General features: G+C 44.2%; 1 non-coding gene across 1 annotated transcript; it reads left to right on the forward strand.

The window, feature by feature from the left end:
- The first annotated feature begins 2,091 nt into the window (after positions 1 to 2,091).
- On the forward strand, positions 2,092 to 2,163 carry TRNAT-CGU (transfer RNA threonine (anticodon CGU)). The gene has a single exon. It is a non-coding gene; the product is annotated as a tRNA-Thr (tRNA).
- Positions 2,164 to 18,385: the final 16,222 nt, after the last annotated feature.

The following is an 18,385-nucleotide window of genomic DNA, read 5'->3' on the forward strand; positions in this document are numbered from 1 at the left end:
CCTTAACGCAGCCAAATTTGTGATAAACTGACCACCCCCTACACAAGCAGGTGCAAACAGACCATATCACTAGATTTTCGGCGATAGCAGCTATAAAAAACATCGCCAAGGATGACCCCGGCAAATATCGCTAATGAGATGCAGAGTAGGCGTTCCCGAGCAAAAAGCCGCGACAACACCACACCACAACATTCTCAACGACCAGCCTGATCTGCGATAAGATCACAAAACATGCGATAAGGCACGTTAGCACCAGGAAACTAACACCTGCTCCGACCTGGTGCAAATCAGACTACAACCTGCACCACAAAAGAGCGCCCAGCCCAGAGCCACACCTGAAGAACAACAGATGCCATGGATCCACAGAACATGCATCCCGGAGCCCTAAGAGGGCAACAACACCCACCGCCATCACCCCCAGGACCCCACCTCCCCCCCCCGGGCCCCACTCCGGGCACCCCCCCACCCACACCGAGACAAAGATATGTCACATCAACCACACGTAATCATATACCAAATAACCCTGATGATGTCGCACAATCACATCTAGTGACGTGCATGTGTTGTCACAAAAATGAGCATCACACGTTAACCTTCGAAGCAACAAATTAAAATGTGTTAAAATAAACACAGAACAGAAATGAAGACACATGTCGGCTCCCCTCGGGACAATCCGTAGGTCACAGCCTGCAAGACAAAAATCATGATGAGAAGGTGTGTCTTGCGCACATCAAAGGACAGAGAGAGAGCGAAGGAGAGAGAGAGAGAAGGAGAGGGAGCAAGAGAAAGACAGACAGGGAGGGAGAGCGAGAGAAAGATGGACAGAGAGGGGGAGAGAGAGATAGAAAAAAAAGAAGATAGGGACAGGGAGAGAGAGTGCTGACACTGCGCTCCCAGGCCACACTGCCCACCTGCTGCCACCGGTGTGTCTCCAACCACGTGCCAGTATGTAGAACAGTTCACCAGGTCCCACATCTGAGACAGACCCGCCATCTGAAACAGAGTCCAGATACATGAATGGCAAAGTACATATAATTGCACAAGACATCGCCTAACCGCCTCTGCACACCCAGAAATCTGCACCCCAGCCCCACCCGCCGCCCAGCCGTACATGCCTGCCCCTGCGCACCCAGGCCTCACTGCTCACCTTCCGCCACCGGAGGCCCCAAGCCTACTCAGGAATGTATCAGGACACCGTGTAACTAATTCTCCCACTATAGGGCAGCTGGAAGGCTTTTTGAGGTCTTTCTGCATACACCTCCTCCAACATGAACCAGGCACATTCGCAAAACTGTATTTTATGAGGATTAGCTGTGAGTTACTGCTTGTTACTAGGTTAATGCTCTTCTATTTCTAGTGCTTTCCAGTAGTTTTAACTCCTTTACCGTGGCGCAAATTTCGCCACGGTGCGGGAGTTCTAAAGAGTGGGCGGGGCTGCGTCGGCCAACGGTCATGCACAGTACTGGGCAGGTGGTGCTCCCGTTGGCCGACGGGAGCACGGAACGGGTTAAGGTTGTCTTAGAGTTTCTCATTGCTCAAATGTGTGTGATTTCTGATATTTATGTTTCCCTCATCTAAATTGCTTGATTTTGCACCCGAGAAAGTGTCACTCACGGTTGTTGAATGTCACTCATAATTACACTGAAATTAAGAAAATGTCACACATAGCAATCTGAAAACTTGGAAGCTATGGTGTGTGTGTGTGCGCGCATCAGCTCTATGCCCATGCGCAGCGTGAGGTACACCAGTTTGATTTAGACACGTGCCTACCGGAGCCTAGAACATAGCAGCTACCAGTTTATGTCTCCACTTAGAGAGCAAAGACGGTTTTAGAAAGACAGGCGCACGCGCACCAAAAGCAATTATTTTGACTGCTCGCGATCCTGAGAGAGATCGGAAGCCGAGTTATAAAACAACAACAGTAAAGCCAGCAATCGCGTGCTCTGGCTTTCAGTAAATCAGTTAACAGGGGTCGCCTAAAAAACGCCAACAACAAATATAGAAGTAATACAAGTAAATCGAAAAGGAACGCGTTGGTTGAATCCGAACTGACATTATCACACACTGCCCAGCATGCAATATGTACGTCGTGGCTCGGTGGCCAAGTGGTAAGGCGTCGGTCTCGTAAACCGAAGATCTCGGGTTCGAACCCCGTCCGAGCCTCAATGTTGGATTTTATAAAAGAAGTTCAAACTTATTAAATGATCCCTTCTGATCAAATGGTGACATTCGTACTCTTGAACACTGCAGGGTCGATGGGGTGGGAATGGTCTTTGAATTAATACGGTAATTCTGCTACGATAGCCCTAAAGAGGCTGCTATCGTAGCAGCTTGGCCTTTAATATATACATCGGTGACTAACTAAATAGTTTAAAGAAATGATTCAGAAATTTCACACTGGCACAAACCTTACCACACATGTCCATGGCTGTCTTTTGCAAATTATTGTTTTTAGTTGTCCTTGCCTAATTGCTTTAACTGAAGTAAAAAAAAAAGTCCTACAAGTCCCAGAATGCATTATATTAAAGAAAATCCCAGTGGTAGACTATCTCGTCCTTGGTAACATTGAATTATGTAGAAACCTGGATCATTGGGCAGCTGGTTTTATGAGAAATGGAGCAAGGCCAGTTTACCATATATCAGAAAATCTTGTGCATTAAGAAGAAATTGATTGTGGTCCCATTTCTCTACATATATGACACATATTACTTAAGAATCATTCACGCACTTGTGAAATGGAGTCAAATGGTAACCCTACTTTTGAAAATAAAATAGCTGAACTATAATGAAATCGGTTTGCTTCACGTTCTGTTCCTGTGATTAAATATTCTATGGGGCAAACCAAACACTGATTGCTTCATTCCTTAACACAAAAGGCTGAAAATTGTGCTGATTGATTTGGAGGCGGTGCCCACCGGTACTCATCTTTTGAGACCGGCACTTATTTTAACTCAACAAACTTTGATCCAGTGCAAAAGACAGAAAATCACTAAAGGGAGTGACAAAGAGTGAAAGAAGTACAGAAAACAGGGAAAAGGCAGGCATCGAAAAAATATGCAAATGTGAGATACAGAGGGACATATTTACAACAAAATGTCGGAGCGCAGAGCTGCGCTAAATTTGGCAGTGCCGTGCTCCGACATTTCCAAAACGCAGGAATGTGCTATATTTACTACAATACAGGGCAGCCCTGTGTTTTCCCTCATGCTGGCACTAAAATGAGTTGCCTAGTGCTAAGGCAGGCATCCTTGATTGTTAATGTGCAGGAATGTGTCCCATTTCTGCACATAAACAATCCATAATGGCTATTTGTAACTTTTAAGCGTGCTGCAGAATGCAGCGCACATAGAAGTAGCAAATCGTCATTATTTAATGGTTGTTTATGTGCAGGAAGAAACATCTTCCTGCACATAAACAATCATTAATGGTGTTTTTCTTGTTCTATGTGTGATGCAGAATGCAGCACACATACAAAAATCAACAAGCATTGGCATAGCCAATAGGTCTCGCTTTTGGGACCTTATAAGTATTTAGCTATGCAGCACAATATCCTCGGTGCAACAACATTAACCGTTGCATGGCTAAACATTTATAAGTAGAAACGACCAGGGTTTGGGCTCCTAAACAGCAAGGCAGAGCCACAAATTGAACAATAAGCAACAAGATGCCAATGCAAGTCTCTCTTATATACCTTATTTCAAATAAATCACTAAGAAACAAAACAAAGTGACCAATACAGTTTTTTTCTTTTTCAATTAATGAATAAATCAAAATTTATTTGAACAACAAAATCAATTAATAACCTATTCAAAGATCCTTATACTCTTTTTACATATCACATAGCTCCCATCTTTCATTAATACACAATTCTTTCATACTCACACTCATGGGTTGGAACACATTCCCTAATTAAATTCACACCCAGTAATCACACTTGTACACATTTAATCTGACAGCCACACACCAATCATTCATGCACTCCCTCACCATATACAAAACTGCTAATTTTACAATGATTAAAAAAAGCAAAACTAAAAAACAAAAGACCCAAGGTGAATGAATTTCAAAGAGATTATCCACAATTCTACAAGTTTGCAACATATACAAAACACTCAAAAGGTCTGAAATCCAACAGGTCCTTTGTTTTGTTTCTTAGTGATTTATTTGAAATAAGGTATATAAGAGAGACTAGCATTGGCATCTTGTTGTTCATTGTAAACACTTATAAGGTCACAAAGGCGAGACCTATTGGCTATGCCAATGCTTGTTATCTTTGCCTTGACGGCGTCATTTACTCTCGTCGGAACTAGGAAAGGAACACCTGCCTGTTACATATAGATCCCTGGTTCGGGGTGGCATTTCGATTTTTACATTTGTGAGTTGGTATTTTTACAGGAGCCTCTGACCCAGGGCTTTAAGTGGGATGAAAAAACTAGGGCGTCTCTCAAAGGGGCGTGGCCAATGTAATTGAGGGCGTGGCTTCAAAACAGTACGTTAAAAATCTGTGGTTAGCATAGTGTGCCGCCTGACTTGTATTTTGCTGTTTCTGTCATTGCATGCAGGTATATGATACAACAAGTAACGTCATACCTACAGGTCAGGACTATTGGCTTTGCCAATGGTTGTTAGTTGCATAAGATGAATAAGCAGCAACTATGGCTTGTATAGAATATTATCAAAAAACAACAGGAGAGAGAGGGTAGAGACACACTCTTGATCCCCCTAAACAGTAAAACAGTAAAACAGTAAATAAACAACAAAAGAGTGTGCGAGTACAAAAATTCATATAGAAGAAATGTAAATGTATACAAAAAAATCAATGTGTATAACAATGTGCCAAGGACAAATCAATCAAGTTTGGATAAAGAACCCTCACTCACCAACCTGGTTGGTGACATGCTTCATCATAGGGTTCCACCAGAGATGCCTACTGCACCTCTGGTGGGTGTGCTTCAACGCTTACTTATAGCAGAGCGCAAATATCAAACAAGAAGGGATTTTTATGTGTGATAAGTGCAAAAAAATAGAAAAAATTAGTGCTGGTTAAAATGTACACAGGATTCGTCCAAACACTTTTAATGGCGGCGAACCTGGCACAGAATAAAAACAAGTGAAAAAACGGATGTCAATCACTGATGTGAATTACTCAGGTACATCCTATGTATTGGCCGACATGTTTCAGCATCTAGGCGTGATTACACAAAGCTTTCTTCAGGACCTACAAAAAAGCACCTTGGCGGTATAAGCTCGCTAAGGCTTACCCTAACCTCAGGTGCAAAAGAACCGAATAAACTCACGGTTTTGAAGAGGCCTTCGAGCACTTCCCAAAAGCCATAAAATGTCTTGAAAGAAACATACATATCAGGGGGGCAGAAAAATATGTATTTCCACACCATTTAGCAGTATGTTCAATTACTTCGTGAAAAATGAATGAAATGTCACAGTCAAATATTCAAGTCAATGATAAGCTCATTATTCAGGCATACGAACTGACATTATTACGTGTGTGCCCGAACTAGACAAAATCAGAAGAGAAACCAAAATTCTGTATACTAATCTTCTGAATGATGATAGAAAACGAGTAAATTTACTCGATACCACAGTTTATCAGTATTATTCTTAATGAAAACTGTTGAAAATGATTACAAGGACTTGACTACCAATATTGCTTTAACTAGCCAAACCAACAATAAAGTAAACACACTTTGCAAAAGTAGTGCGCACTTTCAAAGGAAGAAGAGAAAAGGAGAAAAACGGGGCTTACGTTTGAGAAAGAATAATCCCGCTTCTTGGGCAAACGGTGGGTGGCGGGACTCCAGAACAGCTAAAATGAGAAGTGAATCGGGGATAATCAATGAGAGTAGAAGACCCCGTTCCTCAAGCACCCAGAACGTACCGCTGTTAAAATTGATCTCAATAACGAACGGTACTTACTTCTTCTGAGTCCACCGCCAAGCAAAGCACCTAAAAAGCCCACCGAGCCCGGAGACGGTGAGACCAAGGCGTGTCCGTGAATAAATAGAAAGAATAGGAATGGCGGGAAAACTCGCTCACACTGAGCGAACGGTTCAGCGCGTCACATGACCAGCAATGGTCACGTGTACATCGTTACAAAACAGGGCTTTGCTCGCAATAGGAAAAGACTAGAATACCAACCTTTAGCCCACAACGGAGAGAGTAACAGCTTTTTTCAAAACTTTATTGAAACCCGTATACAAGCGCAGACCAGATGAAAGTATCTTGCACGAAGGGAATAGCATACACGTAAGGAATAAACTAAAATAAACAGCAAAACATGAGTAAAAACTGACATATTAAGCTATTCATAAAAAATATATAAAATGTATTGTTGTTCATAGATAAGGCCCTACGTTGTATCTTGGACTAGTCACAAAGCGAAAATCAATTGTATCCTTAGAAAAGGGAAATGACAGAAGTGTGAGGCATGCATGTCTATAATGGGTCCCCGAAAGATGTTCTGAATATACTTAATAGTCAACTTAAAGGCAAGGGAAGGCTACTAAATACTGCGCCTCATCACTGTGCCCCAAGGGATATTTTCATTCAGCCCAACCAGATGTGTAGACATGCGATAGATCCATCGCTGTTCTTTTTCAAATAATGAATTCAGTAAATTGAGCCCTGTTTTAATGTGCTCAATAATTGTCCAATGTAGATCGTCCGAAGTGTGATTACAACGCAAAAAGTGTTCAGTCAATTTGGTTGTATGTTTTTTACACCGGATATTACTACGATGTTCACAGATCCGCTGTTTAACCTTTACGAGTGGTCATTCCTACATTTTTCAGATCGCAAGGACAAGTGATCAAGTACACCACATCAGTGGTGTTACAATTCGTATGACCATGTTGTGTCCATATTTTGCCATTTTCCAATTCAGTGTCTTGGTAGTCAAAGTAAGATGGTAGACACTACATGAACCACACGGAAAGATCCCCAAAACAGGTGGTAATCCCCAAGCATTTAGGACAGAGGTCTCTTCAAGGCTGTTGGTACTTCTAGGTCTAGTGTGGACCAAGGAATCTCTAATACGTTTTGCCTTTTTAAATGAAAACAGCGGCTTCTCCCATTTGATGTTATTACTTTCGAGAATCCTCCAGTGTTTCTTAATAGAATTGGAGATAGCATTTGATGCGACGTTGTATGTGGTAACACAAGTAAGTGGAATCTCTGCCACTTGCTTACAAGAATTCTCCAAGGGAGCCTCCTTGGGTTGATTCCTAGCCCTCTTGCAGCTATCCCTCAAAATTCTTTCAGGATAACCTCTATGCCTCAATTTTTGCGTCAACTCTTTGGACTGTGTCCGAAAGTCCTCGACCTTACTACAATTGCGTCGAATGCGCAAAAATTGCCCAGACGGGAGGTTTTCTCGTAATGGTCTTGGATGAAAGCTAGAAAAGGTCAAAAGATTGTTTTTAGCTGTGGGTTTATAGTAAGTCTTTGTCAATAACATCCCTTCTGTCTTGGTAACTACCACATCCAAAAACACCATCTCATCCCTGTTGTAAGAGTGGGTAAACCTCAAATTTGGATCACATGTATTGATCAAAAATTGAGGAATAGAGGTTATCCACATACAACGTTGCATCAAATGCTATCTCCAATTCTATTAAGAAACACTGGAGGATTCTCGAAAGTAATAACATCAAATGGGAGAAGCCGCTGTTTTCGTTTAAAAAGGCAAAAAGTATTAGAGATTCCTTGATCCACACTAGACCTAGAAGTACCAACAGCCTTGAAGAGACCTCTGTCCTAAATGCTTGGGGATTACCACCTGTTTTGGGGCACTTTCCGTGTGGTTCATGTAGTGTCTGCCATCTTACTTCGCCTTCCAAGACACTGAATTTGGAAAATGGCAAAATATGGACACAACGTGGTCATACAAATTGTAACACCACTGATGTGGTGTACTTGATAACTTGTCCTTGCGATCTGAAATATGTAGGTATGACCACTCGCAAGGTTAAACCGCGGATCTGTGAACATCAAGTAATATCCGCTGTAAAAAACATACAACCAAATTGACTGAACACTTTATGCGTTGTAATCACACTTCGGACGATCTACATTGGACAATTATTGAGCACATTAAAACAGGGCTCAATTTACCGAATGTATTATTTGAAAAAGAACAGCGATGGATCTATCGCAAGTCTACACATCTGGTTGGGCTGAATGAAAATATCCCTTGGGGCACAGTGATGAGGTGCAGTATTTAGTAGCCTTCCCTTGCCTTTAAGTTGACTATTAAGTATATTCAAAACATCTTTCTGGGACCCAGTATAGACATGCATGCCTCACACTTCTGTCATTTCCCTTGTCTAAGGATACAATTGATTTTCGCTTTGTGACTAGCCCAAGATACAACGTAGGGCCTTATCTATGAACAACAATACATTTTATATATTTTTTATGAATGGCTTAATGCGTCCGTTTTTACTCATGTTTTGCTGTTTATTTCAGTTTATTCCTCACGTGTATGCTATTCCCTTCGTGCAAGATACATTCATCTGGTCTGCGCTTGTATAAGGTTTTCAATAAAGTTTTGCAAAAAGCTGTTACTCTCTCCGTTATGGGCTAAAGGTTGGCATTCTAGTCTTTTCCCATTGCGAGCAAAGCCCTGTTTTGCAACGATGTACACGTGACCATTGCTGGTCATGTGACGCGCGGAACCGTTCGCTCAGTGCGAGCGAGTTTTCCCGCCATTCCTATTCTTTCTATTTATTCACGGACACGCCATGGTTTCACCGTCTCCGGGCTCGGTGGGCTTTTTAGGTGCTTTGCTTGGCGGTGGACTCAGAAGAAGTAAGTACAGTTCGTTATTGAGATCAGTTTTAACAGCGGTACGTTCTGGGTGCTTGAGGAACGGGGTCTTTTACTCTCATTGATTATCCCCGATTCACTTCTCATTTTAGCTGTTCTGGAGTCCCGCCACCCACCGTTTGCCCAAGGAGCGGGATTATTCTTTCTCAAACGTAAGCCCCGTTTTTCTCCTTTTCTCTTCTTCCTTTGAAAGTGCGCACTACTTTTGCAAAGTGTGTTTACTTTAATGTTGGTTTGCCTAGTTAAAGCGATATTGGTAGTCAAGTCCTTGTAATCGTTTTGAACAGTTTTCATTAAATATAATACTGATAAACTGTGGTATTGAGTAAATTTACTTATTTTCTATCATCATTCAGAAGATTAGTATACAGAATTTTGGTTTCTCTTCTGATTTTGTCTAGTTCGGGCACACACGTAATAATGTCACTTCGTATGCCTGAATAATGAGCTTATCATTGACTTGAATATTTGACTGTGACATTTCATTCATTTTTCACGAAGTAATTGAACATACTGCTAAATGGTGTGCAAATACATATTTTTCTGCCCCCTGACATGTATGTTTCTTTACAGACATTTTATGGCTTTTGGGAAGTGCTTGAAGGCCTCTTCAAAACCGTGAGTTTATTCAGTTCTTTTGCACCTGAGGTTAGGGTAAGCCTTAGCGAGCTTATACCTCCAAGGTGCTTTTTTGTAGGTCCTGAAGAAAGCTTCGTGTAATCACGCCTAGAAGCTGAAACATGTCGGCCAATACATAGGATGTACCTGAGTAATTCACATCAGTGATTGACATCCATTTTTTTCACTTGTTTTTATTCTGTGCCAGGTTCACCGCCATTAAAAGTGTTTTGGACGACTCCTGTGTACATTTTAACCAGCACTAATTTTTTCTATTTTTTTGCACTTATCACACATAAAATCCCTTCTTGTTTGATATTTGCGCTCCGCTATAAGTAAGCGTTGAAGCACACCAGAGGTGCAGTAGGCATCGAGCAGCACTTTAATGATCACAACAGATTTACAGATTTTATCAACCCGGCAATCGACCAAGTCGCAACCATTTTTTTCCCCCTCGTTGTTCCTCCAGATAAAATTGTTTGGTCACAACATTTTTAGAAACATGGAAGAGGCTTAAGAGGGTGTGTTGGTATTGAAAAAGGCCCCAGCATGGCTATGGGGAGGATGCACCCCTGCCCGTTTATTTCCCCTAACGAATTTATGATGCCTTTTTGATTTTGTTTGCCTTAACACGCAAAGTAATTATGCATGTGCGTCCAGACTAAAGTGCTTGGGGGCATATCATCAACGAGGCGATAAAAAATTATCGCCGCTTTTGCGTCCGTTTTTGGACAAAAAGCGGCGATAATTTTAACGCCCTATTAGCAAGGACACGCTAACGCGTGAATCCATGTTTCTTCGCCCTTTCCCTTAAGGCCCAGCTTTGCATCTCTAATGAGATACAAAGTGGGCGTTCCTCCCCAGGATAACAGGAGAAATGTCGCTAAACGACATTTCTCCTATTATCAAGCCTCACGTAAAGCAGCATAGCGACAAGAAAAGTAGCGATAACCTCTGTTATCGCTTCTTTCCTTACGCCTGCTTTGAAACTTACTTACCCATGATATTCTATGGAAGGTGGATATCATGGCTAAGTATGCCTTGCCCTATCAGCAAGCTATCGCCAAACCCTGTGCGATAATCGCACAGTTGACAGCTTGCGCTCTGAATTTTATCGCTTTGGAGATAAGCGTTGCTGATAGCACGCTATCACCGCGATAAAATTCAGAGTTGGCCAGCGATAACTATCCTCACGCTAAGAGCGCTGAGAGATAATTATCGCCTGGCCTTGATAATATGCCCCTTGGCTCTTTAGTCTGAAGGGGCCCAACAAGTGCATCTCTCCTTTACTGAATCTGAACTCTCCTGTTTTTAATCGGTCTATCAGTCCCATGAGCAAGGTTCCTATGGTTGCATTCATGAATGGGTACCTCTGTATATGCAAATGCATGCTCATGGTGTGTGTCTGCTGTTCATGATTGTGGTGGCCAAGGAGTCCATTTTGAGTCCCTGCACGTGAGTGGCATGCAAGAGGAGGGTTGGAGAGAGCCTGTTATTGAATCCTTTCACACATAGATTGACTTGTGCCCAGATTTTCATAAACAAGAGGGTAAACACTGTGGCTTGGTCTATTTTGAAGGAGTACACAGAACCCAGGAAGAGCCTGAAACCAGTTCCAAAGCTGAACTTTGGAATTCATGATCTCTTCGCAAACATGTCATAGGTATGAGGAAGAAACCACCAATCTTTTTGCCAGGATATTTTCTACACTCTACAACTGAGGTCCTACTCCCGAAGGGACCAAGCGAGCTATTTAAACTCCAAGTTTAGTTGATGACTACCGGCATCTCTTGCAAGGTTCAGGACTAGAAAACTGGAACATCTACATCCTGCTTGAGGGAGCTGCCTTGCAACCACCTTGAAGGAAGTAGCCACTGACTGCTGTAAAAAGGGATACTGAAAGTAACCCTGCATGAGAGGAAAGGATGTCTAGTAGAGCAGGGTGTGATTGGGGAGCTAGGCAGAGTGAGTTGAGCCATGGCCTGCTGTAGCACAGGGAAGTGTGCAGTTCCCCAAGAGGAAGCGGATATACTCTGGAAGACTTTGGAGAGGAACTTCTTACCATTCTGGATGAATAGGTAGTCTCCCTCATCCAGCTTAATCTTTCAGTGGCAAACAATAAATAACATATCCTCGAGCCAAATTAGCACTGCGATCAGCTCTGCCTCTGCTTGGCTCCCTCAATCCCGATCAACCAGAGACAGACTGTCTTGCTTCATCAAATCGTACTTGGACATGTGGAGAACTTTGCAACTCACCTGACACTAAAGTTTTTCAATATCTACATTAGCCTACTGATGTAGTGGCTCTTGCAATGTCTGGTGCAATGTAGCATATCTGTAAAAGGCATTAGGATACACATCTATCTGGAAAAAAGTGGGGTAGTCCATCAAACAACGTTCAATGTCTCATTCCAATCTGAATATGGATGGATGAAATAAACATTTTCTTTTTTTTGTATAAGAAAAAACACCCATTTATCTTCCACAGTTTAAACATCTGAAATTAAAAAACTAGTTGTGAATGGCACTAAATGTGAATCCTGCCCATGCAAATGGCCTGTAAGGAAGTAATCGACCTCAGCAAAGTTGGTCTCTCACAATTGATCCCGAGATCAACATAATGTTAGTCGGTTTTCAGTTTTTGATGCTAGGATGATCCTCCTGCACCACAGCATTCAATGTAGAGAGGAATTAAGCTGAGCCTTGGGAATTGTGTGGTTGGTTATTGCTACCCTGTGTATGCCAGAGAGGCCACAAACTTCGCAGAGAAGGCACAATCAGGCAGTCCGACTAAGTCTTAAACTACAGAAGCATGCGAAAACAGCATTGAATATAGACTTATCTGGCTCCCACGCTATTCAAGATTTTTTGTGTACTGTAAAGAGGGCCAAAGGCTTGGATTACTTTAAGAAACTGGCAGTTCCACTACAGCCGGAGTCTTGCTCCATAATTGCAGAAAATGTAGCTGTTCGGCAAGATTTCACCCGAGATCCTGCTGTGAGAACGGTAGCTACTGAAAAATACCGGTGTTGGGATCATACCTTGCATTCGTCAGACAATTGCTTCTCCTCTCCTGCTCTCATTATCACGGCCCCCAATGGTCACTCTAAAACATCAACTCTAAAACATCAACCAGGTGAAACTGTAGAAATTTGGAGCGGACTTAAGATGGATTTTTCCTAACGATCAACCCGGCACTCCGAGTGTGGACTGGAGTAACGAAAACAAAATGGCAGGCATTACAATGCATTAGCTGTAGAGGTCCCACCAAACTCTTCTTCAGATGACATTACTCATAGCTTACAAGGATTTAAGCAGTGAAGTTGTAGTGCATTTTTGCACAAAAGCATTGTGTGATTTACAACCAACAGCACTGGGAGAGGTGGAGTGAGTTTAAACAGTGCCAGACTGTAATGCTCGAATACCAGTGTGACTAGGAAAACATGCATTAAATCCACAGACTTGTAAGTAAAATCACTCAAGTAAAATGCTTGGATTAGGTTACAGTTGGTAAAGACGAGGGCATCGGATTTGTTTTGTAAATGAGTTACCCATGTCTTTTGCATGTATAGATCAATGCTAAATGTTTAGAAGTTGCTTTATCGTTTCTGTCACAGCACATCTGTCAGTAGCAGATGTAGGTGCCCTGCCCCCCAAAGATAAGCTGTCACTGTAGCTCAGGCTCGCCTGCTCCTCACTTTGGACAGTAGCAATGCTGCCTGACAGGGTGCGACAGGACAAACAAGCCCAGCATAAGGTCTCGGGACTGTTAGTGGAATTCACTGTAAAGGATGCTGACAGCTGTCCTTCCCAGGGACTCCGCGGTCCCAGCCGCGGTGCTGGCAGAGTGCTGCTACTGCTAGTGACATGGAGACAGTCACAGAAAAACATGACATCTGCAACTGGGATTTCAAAATGTACAGAAAGGATGACTTCAAACTCTTCTTCAGCATGGACAAATTCGGGCTGGATATCGGTGACTGGGGCGGGAACGGGAGACAGAAAAGAATTGAAAAAAAGCGAAAGTCATCGCGATCGCGGTGAAAGCGAAAATGGAAAAAAGCGAAAGTCATCACGGTGAAAGCGAAAGTCTTGACGCGCTCTGTGCTCAGCATGCGAGGGATATGCGTGCAGAAGCGTTGATTGCAGAGGCGGAGCGAGGCGCGCGTGCTTGTGCGCGTAACAGAAAGCTGGTGGCCGGCAACAGCCTTTGGAAGCATTTCCAAAAGCCACTGACTAAATGTCTCGCAGGGCAGCGCATGCGCTGACTCAGCGAGACCTAAAAACGAGGAGAAATAAAAGCATTTTTCCTCGTTTCGTCATTCTAATGCCTGCTCTTGCATAGCGTTAGCTTTTGGCGCTGCCTTAGACTTACAGATAGTTGTAAATCTAGGACAGTGTCAAAAAGCAATGGGGCTTATTTACGAGCCCCTTGCACCGCCGGTGGGTCCCTTTAAAATGGGAAAAGGTGACATACCGACGGCGCAAGGGGCTTGTAAACAGACCCCTATGGGTGTTGTGGTGGAACGCCCGCAGAAAAACCATTGCACGCTGCTTTCACTCAGATATCTGCGTGAACGGGTGCAATATTTACAAAATTGCATTAAGCCACAAAAAGTGGCTTAATGCCACTTTGTAAATAAAGAGCAGGGCATTGTGCCAAAGGTTCGTCGATAAAAGTGACATTCCTGTGGCCCAATGCCCTTGTAAATATGCCCCAGAGTGTCTGGGGTGGTTAAAGAGGCTGAGATGGAACTAAGATTATGCAAGCACCCAAACCTCCAATAACACCAGCAGCATACTTCTAAACTTCAGTCCCCTGTCCTTATGTTTTTCACAAATTAGGCACTAGATTTGCCATGTTTTATGCACAAGTATGTTTATGGAATATTGTTCAGGCCTCCAATGCTCACATACTCCTTGTAATGTATAAAAACATTCCCACTCCTCCCTTGCTCAGTCCCTGGCCGTTCCTTCTCACCATGCTCCATAACACTTGTTACACATCTCTCCTAATCCCACCACCCAACACAAAACCTAACGTTCTCTTCTTACACAATATTTCTCTGTAACATTTCCTAATGCTAAGCACCTATCCGCAATATGTGGCCTCTGCTCATGCTTCCCCCACATAGCACGCCGATTCTTTGTTTGGATGGGGGTTCATTTCAAGTTACTTTACTATGTTGTAAATGGACATATCATAGAAGGATCTGCTTACACTACAAAGCCACTTAGTTTTATCAGTTGTATACTTAATTGTAAATTGATCCTGGCAGCCCCTTACAGATGATTACTTCGATGTGCTGATTAACAAAGACCAAGGGCCATATTCTCAAGGAGGTATCGCCGAGTTATCGGCACCTTAACGCAGCCAAATTTGTGATAAACTTACCACCCCATTCACAAGCTGGTGCAAACAGACCATATCATTAGTTTTTCGGCGATAGCAGCTATAAAAAACATCGCCAAGGATGACCCCGGCAAGTATCGCTAATGAGATGCAGAGTAGGCGTTCCCGAGCAAAAAGCCGCGACAACACCACACCACAACATTCTCAACGACCAGCCTGATCTGCGATAAGATCACAAAACATGTGATAAGGTGCGTTAGCACCAGGAAACTAACACCTGCTCCGACCTGGTGCAAAGTCAGACTACAACCTGCACCAAAAAAGAGAGCCCAGCCCAGAGCCACACCTGAAGAACAACAGATGCCATGGATCCACAGGACATGCATCCCGGAGCCCTAAGAGGGCAACAACACCCACCGCCATCACCCCCAGAACCCCACCTCCCCCCCCCGGGCCCCACTCTGGGCACCCCCCACCCACACAAAGATATGTCACATCAACCACACATAATCATATACCAAATAACCCTCATGATGTCGCACAATCACATCTAGTGACATGCATGTGTTGTCACAAAAATGAGCATCACACATTAATCTTCGAAGCAACAAATGAACATGTATTAAAATAAACACAGAACAGAAATGAAGACACATGTCGGCTCCCCTCGGGATAATCCGTAGGTCACAGCCTGCAAGACAAAAATCATGATGAGAAGGTGTGTCTTGTGCACATCAAAGGACAGTGAGAGAGCGAAGGAGAGAGCGAGCGAAGGAGAGGGAGCAAGAGAAAGACAGACAGAGAGGGAGAGCGAGAGAAAGATGGACAGAGAGGGGGAGAGAGAGATAGACAAAAGAAGATAGGGACAGGGAGAGAGAGTGCCGACACTGCGCTCCCAGGCCATACTGCCCACCCGCTGCCACCGGTGTGTCTCCAACCACGTGCTGGTAAGTAGTGCAGTTCACCAGGTCCCACATCTGAGACAGACCCGCCATCTGAAACAGAGTCCAGATACCTGAATGGCAAAGTACATACAATTGCACAAGACATCATCGCCTAACCGCCTCAGCACACCCAGGAATCTGCACCCCAGCCCCACCCGCCGCCCAGCCGTGCATGCCCGCCCCTGCGCACCCAGGCCTCACTGCTCACCTTCTACCACCGGAGGCCCAAAGCCTGCTCAGGAATGTGTCAGGACACCGTGTAACTAATTCTCCCACTACAGGGCAGCTGGAAGGCTTATTGAGGTCTTTCTGCATACACCTCCTCCAACATGAACCAGGCACATTCGCAAAACTGTATTTTATGAGGATTAGCTGTGAGTAACTGCTTTTTACTAGGTTAATGCTCTTCTATTTCTAGTGCTTTCCAGTAGTTTTAACTCCTTTACCGTGGCGCAAATTTCGCCACGGTGCGGGAGTTCTAAAGAGTGGGCGGGGCAGCGTCGGCCAACGGTCGTGCACAGCACTGGGCAGGTGGTGCTCCCGGTGGCCGATGGGAGCACGGAACGGATTAAGGTCATCTTAGAGTTTCTCATTGCTCAAATTGTTGTGATTTCTGATATTTATGTTTCCCTCGTCTAAATTGCTTGATTTTGCACCCGAGAAAGTGTCACTCACGGTTGTTGAATGTCACTCATAATTACACTGAAATTAAGAAAATGTCACACATAGCTAGGGTGACCAACCGTCCGTAAATTTCACGGACAGTCCGTAATTTCGGCCGTCTGTCTGTTGTCCGTGAAGGATTCTGTAACGGACGCCATTTGTCCGTAATTTTAACCGGGCACCGGTCGCCCCACCCTAAAGCCGGCACAGCTTCCACCCACCTCCCTGCTTGACTCCGATGCAGTACCAAAGCTCAGACACCCAGCAGCATTGGAGAGGCACAGCGGGATGGCCACCCTCACACCTTCCGCCCTTGATGAGCTGTTAGGAGGTGTCTGAAGGTGACTGAGAGGGAGGGGCTGCAGCTTCAGGAGCAGGGGCATCTATTCAGATGCAAACAGCCCTGAATGCGTCATGTCTCTGCAATTTACAGGGGCCACACACATTCCCTTTCTGCCTAGGGCCCCAAAAATCGTAGAACCGACCTGATTACCCCGAGGCAGCACGTGGTTCTCTTCACAGAGCTTAATTACTGTTACTAAATTGTAAGCAAACCTCGGTTCTTCAAACATGCAGTCTATAATGTAATAAAATAAAGAAGTGGCACAATCGCACCCACACTGATTAACAAAGTATGGAGGACAATCCGTTAAATCAGTTATTTTAGAGTATCTCCTTTACATCACAGTGGGGGGTGGCAAAACTAACATTTTAGAAAGAGAGCCGGTCGTCTCGTTGCCTTGTCCAGGAGGGGGTGAGGAGCCCTACCCCACCCTGGAAGAGACCAAGATGATATTAGAATACTGCATGTCCACCCCTGTGCCCACCCTGGTGGAGCCTGTCCCCCCCCTCCTGTGATGGCTCCTGCCCCCCCCCCCCAGTGATGACTCCTGTCCCCCCATGTGGTGGCTCCTGTCCCCCCCCCTGTGATGGCTCCTGTTCCCCCCCCCCCCACCCGCCCGTGGTGGATCCTGTTTTCGCCCTGGGTGGTTTCTGTCCCAGTCCCAGAATGGCTCCTGCAGCAAGGGTGAAGTTCTTGATGGGCCTCTTCTCAAAAGGGCTCAGCTCAAAATTAATATGAAAAGGTGAGCGAGTGAGTAAGTGAAGGGATGGGTGGATGGTTGGATGAATTAGTGAAAGGGTGAATGGATGAATGAAAGATTGAATAGATGGATAATGAGAGAGTATGGATGGATTGATGAGTGAGTGGATGGATGAGAGAAAAGGTAAATAGCTGGATGTATGGGTCGAAGGGTAGCTGGATGGGTAAAAGGGTGGATGGATGAGTGAAAGGATGGATGAGTGAAAAGGTGGATGATGAGAGTGGGTGGATGGATGAGTGAAATGATGGATGGATTGATGAATTGATAATTGCAAGGGTGAATGGATGGACGGATGAGTGAAAGGGTGGATGTAAGGATGGATGAGTGAGTGAAAGGGAGGGTAGGTGGACAAAAGGATGAATAGATGAGTGAAGGAGTGAAAGGATAAATGGATGAGAGAAAGGATGGATGAGTGATAGGGTCAATGGATGGATTCATGAGTGGATGAGTAGATGGGTGGGTGGGTGGATGGATGGATGGAAGGAAGGATGGCTAAGTGAAAGGGTTGATGGAGAGAGAAAGGGAGGATGGATGGATGACTGAAAGGGTGGATGGGTGGAAGGATGAGTGACTGGGTGGATGGATGAGTAAGTGAAAGGATGGCTGGATGGGTGAAAGGGTAAATGGATGGATGGGTAGAAGAGTGGATGGATGAGTGTACAGATGGGTAGGGTGAAAGGGTGGATGGATGGATAATGGATGGATGAGTGAAAGGATGGATGAAGGGATGGATGAGTCAAATGATAGATGGAAGGATACATGATGGATAGGTTTGCAAATGGTTGACAATGTTTGGATATGGCTGGGTTTACTTATATACTATTGCGCGACCTTCTCTGATGTGTCTGTAAAACTAAC

This window comes from Triturus cristatus, chromosome 10 (genome assembly GCF_964204655.1).
Source record: "Triturus cristatus chromosome 10, aTriCri1.1, whole genome shotgun sequence".
Classification (NCBI taxonomy): domain Eukaryota; kingdom Metazoa; phylum Chordata; class Amphibia; order Caudata; family Salamandridae; genus Triturus; species Triturus cristatus.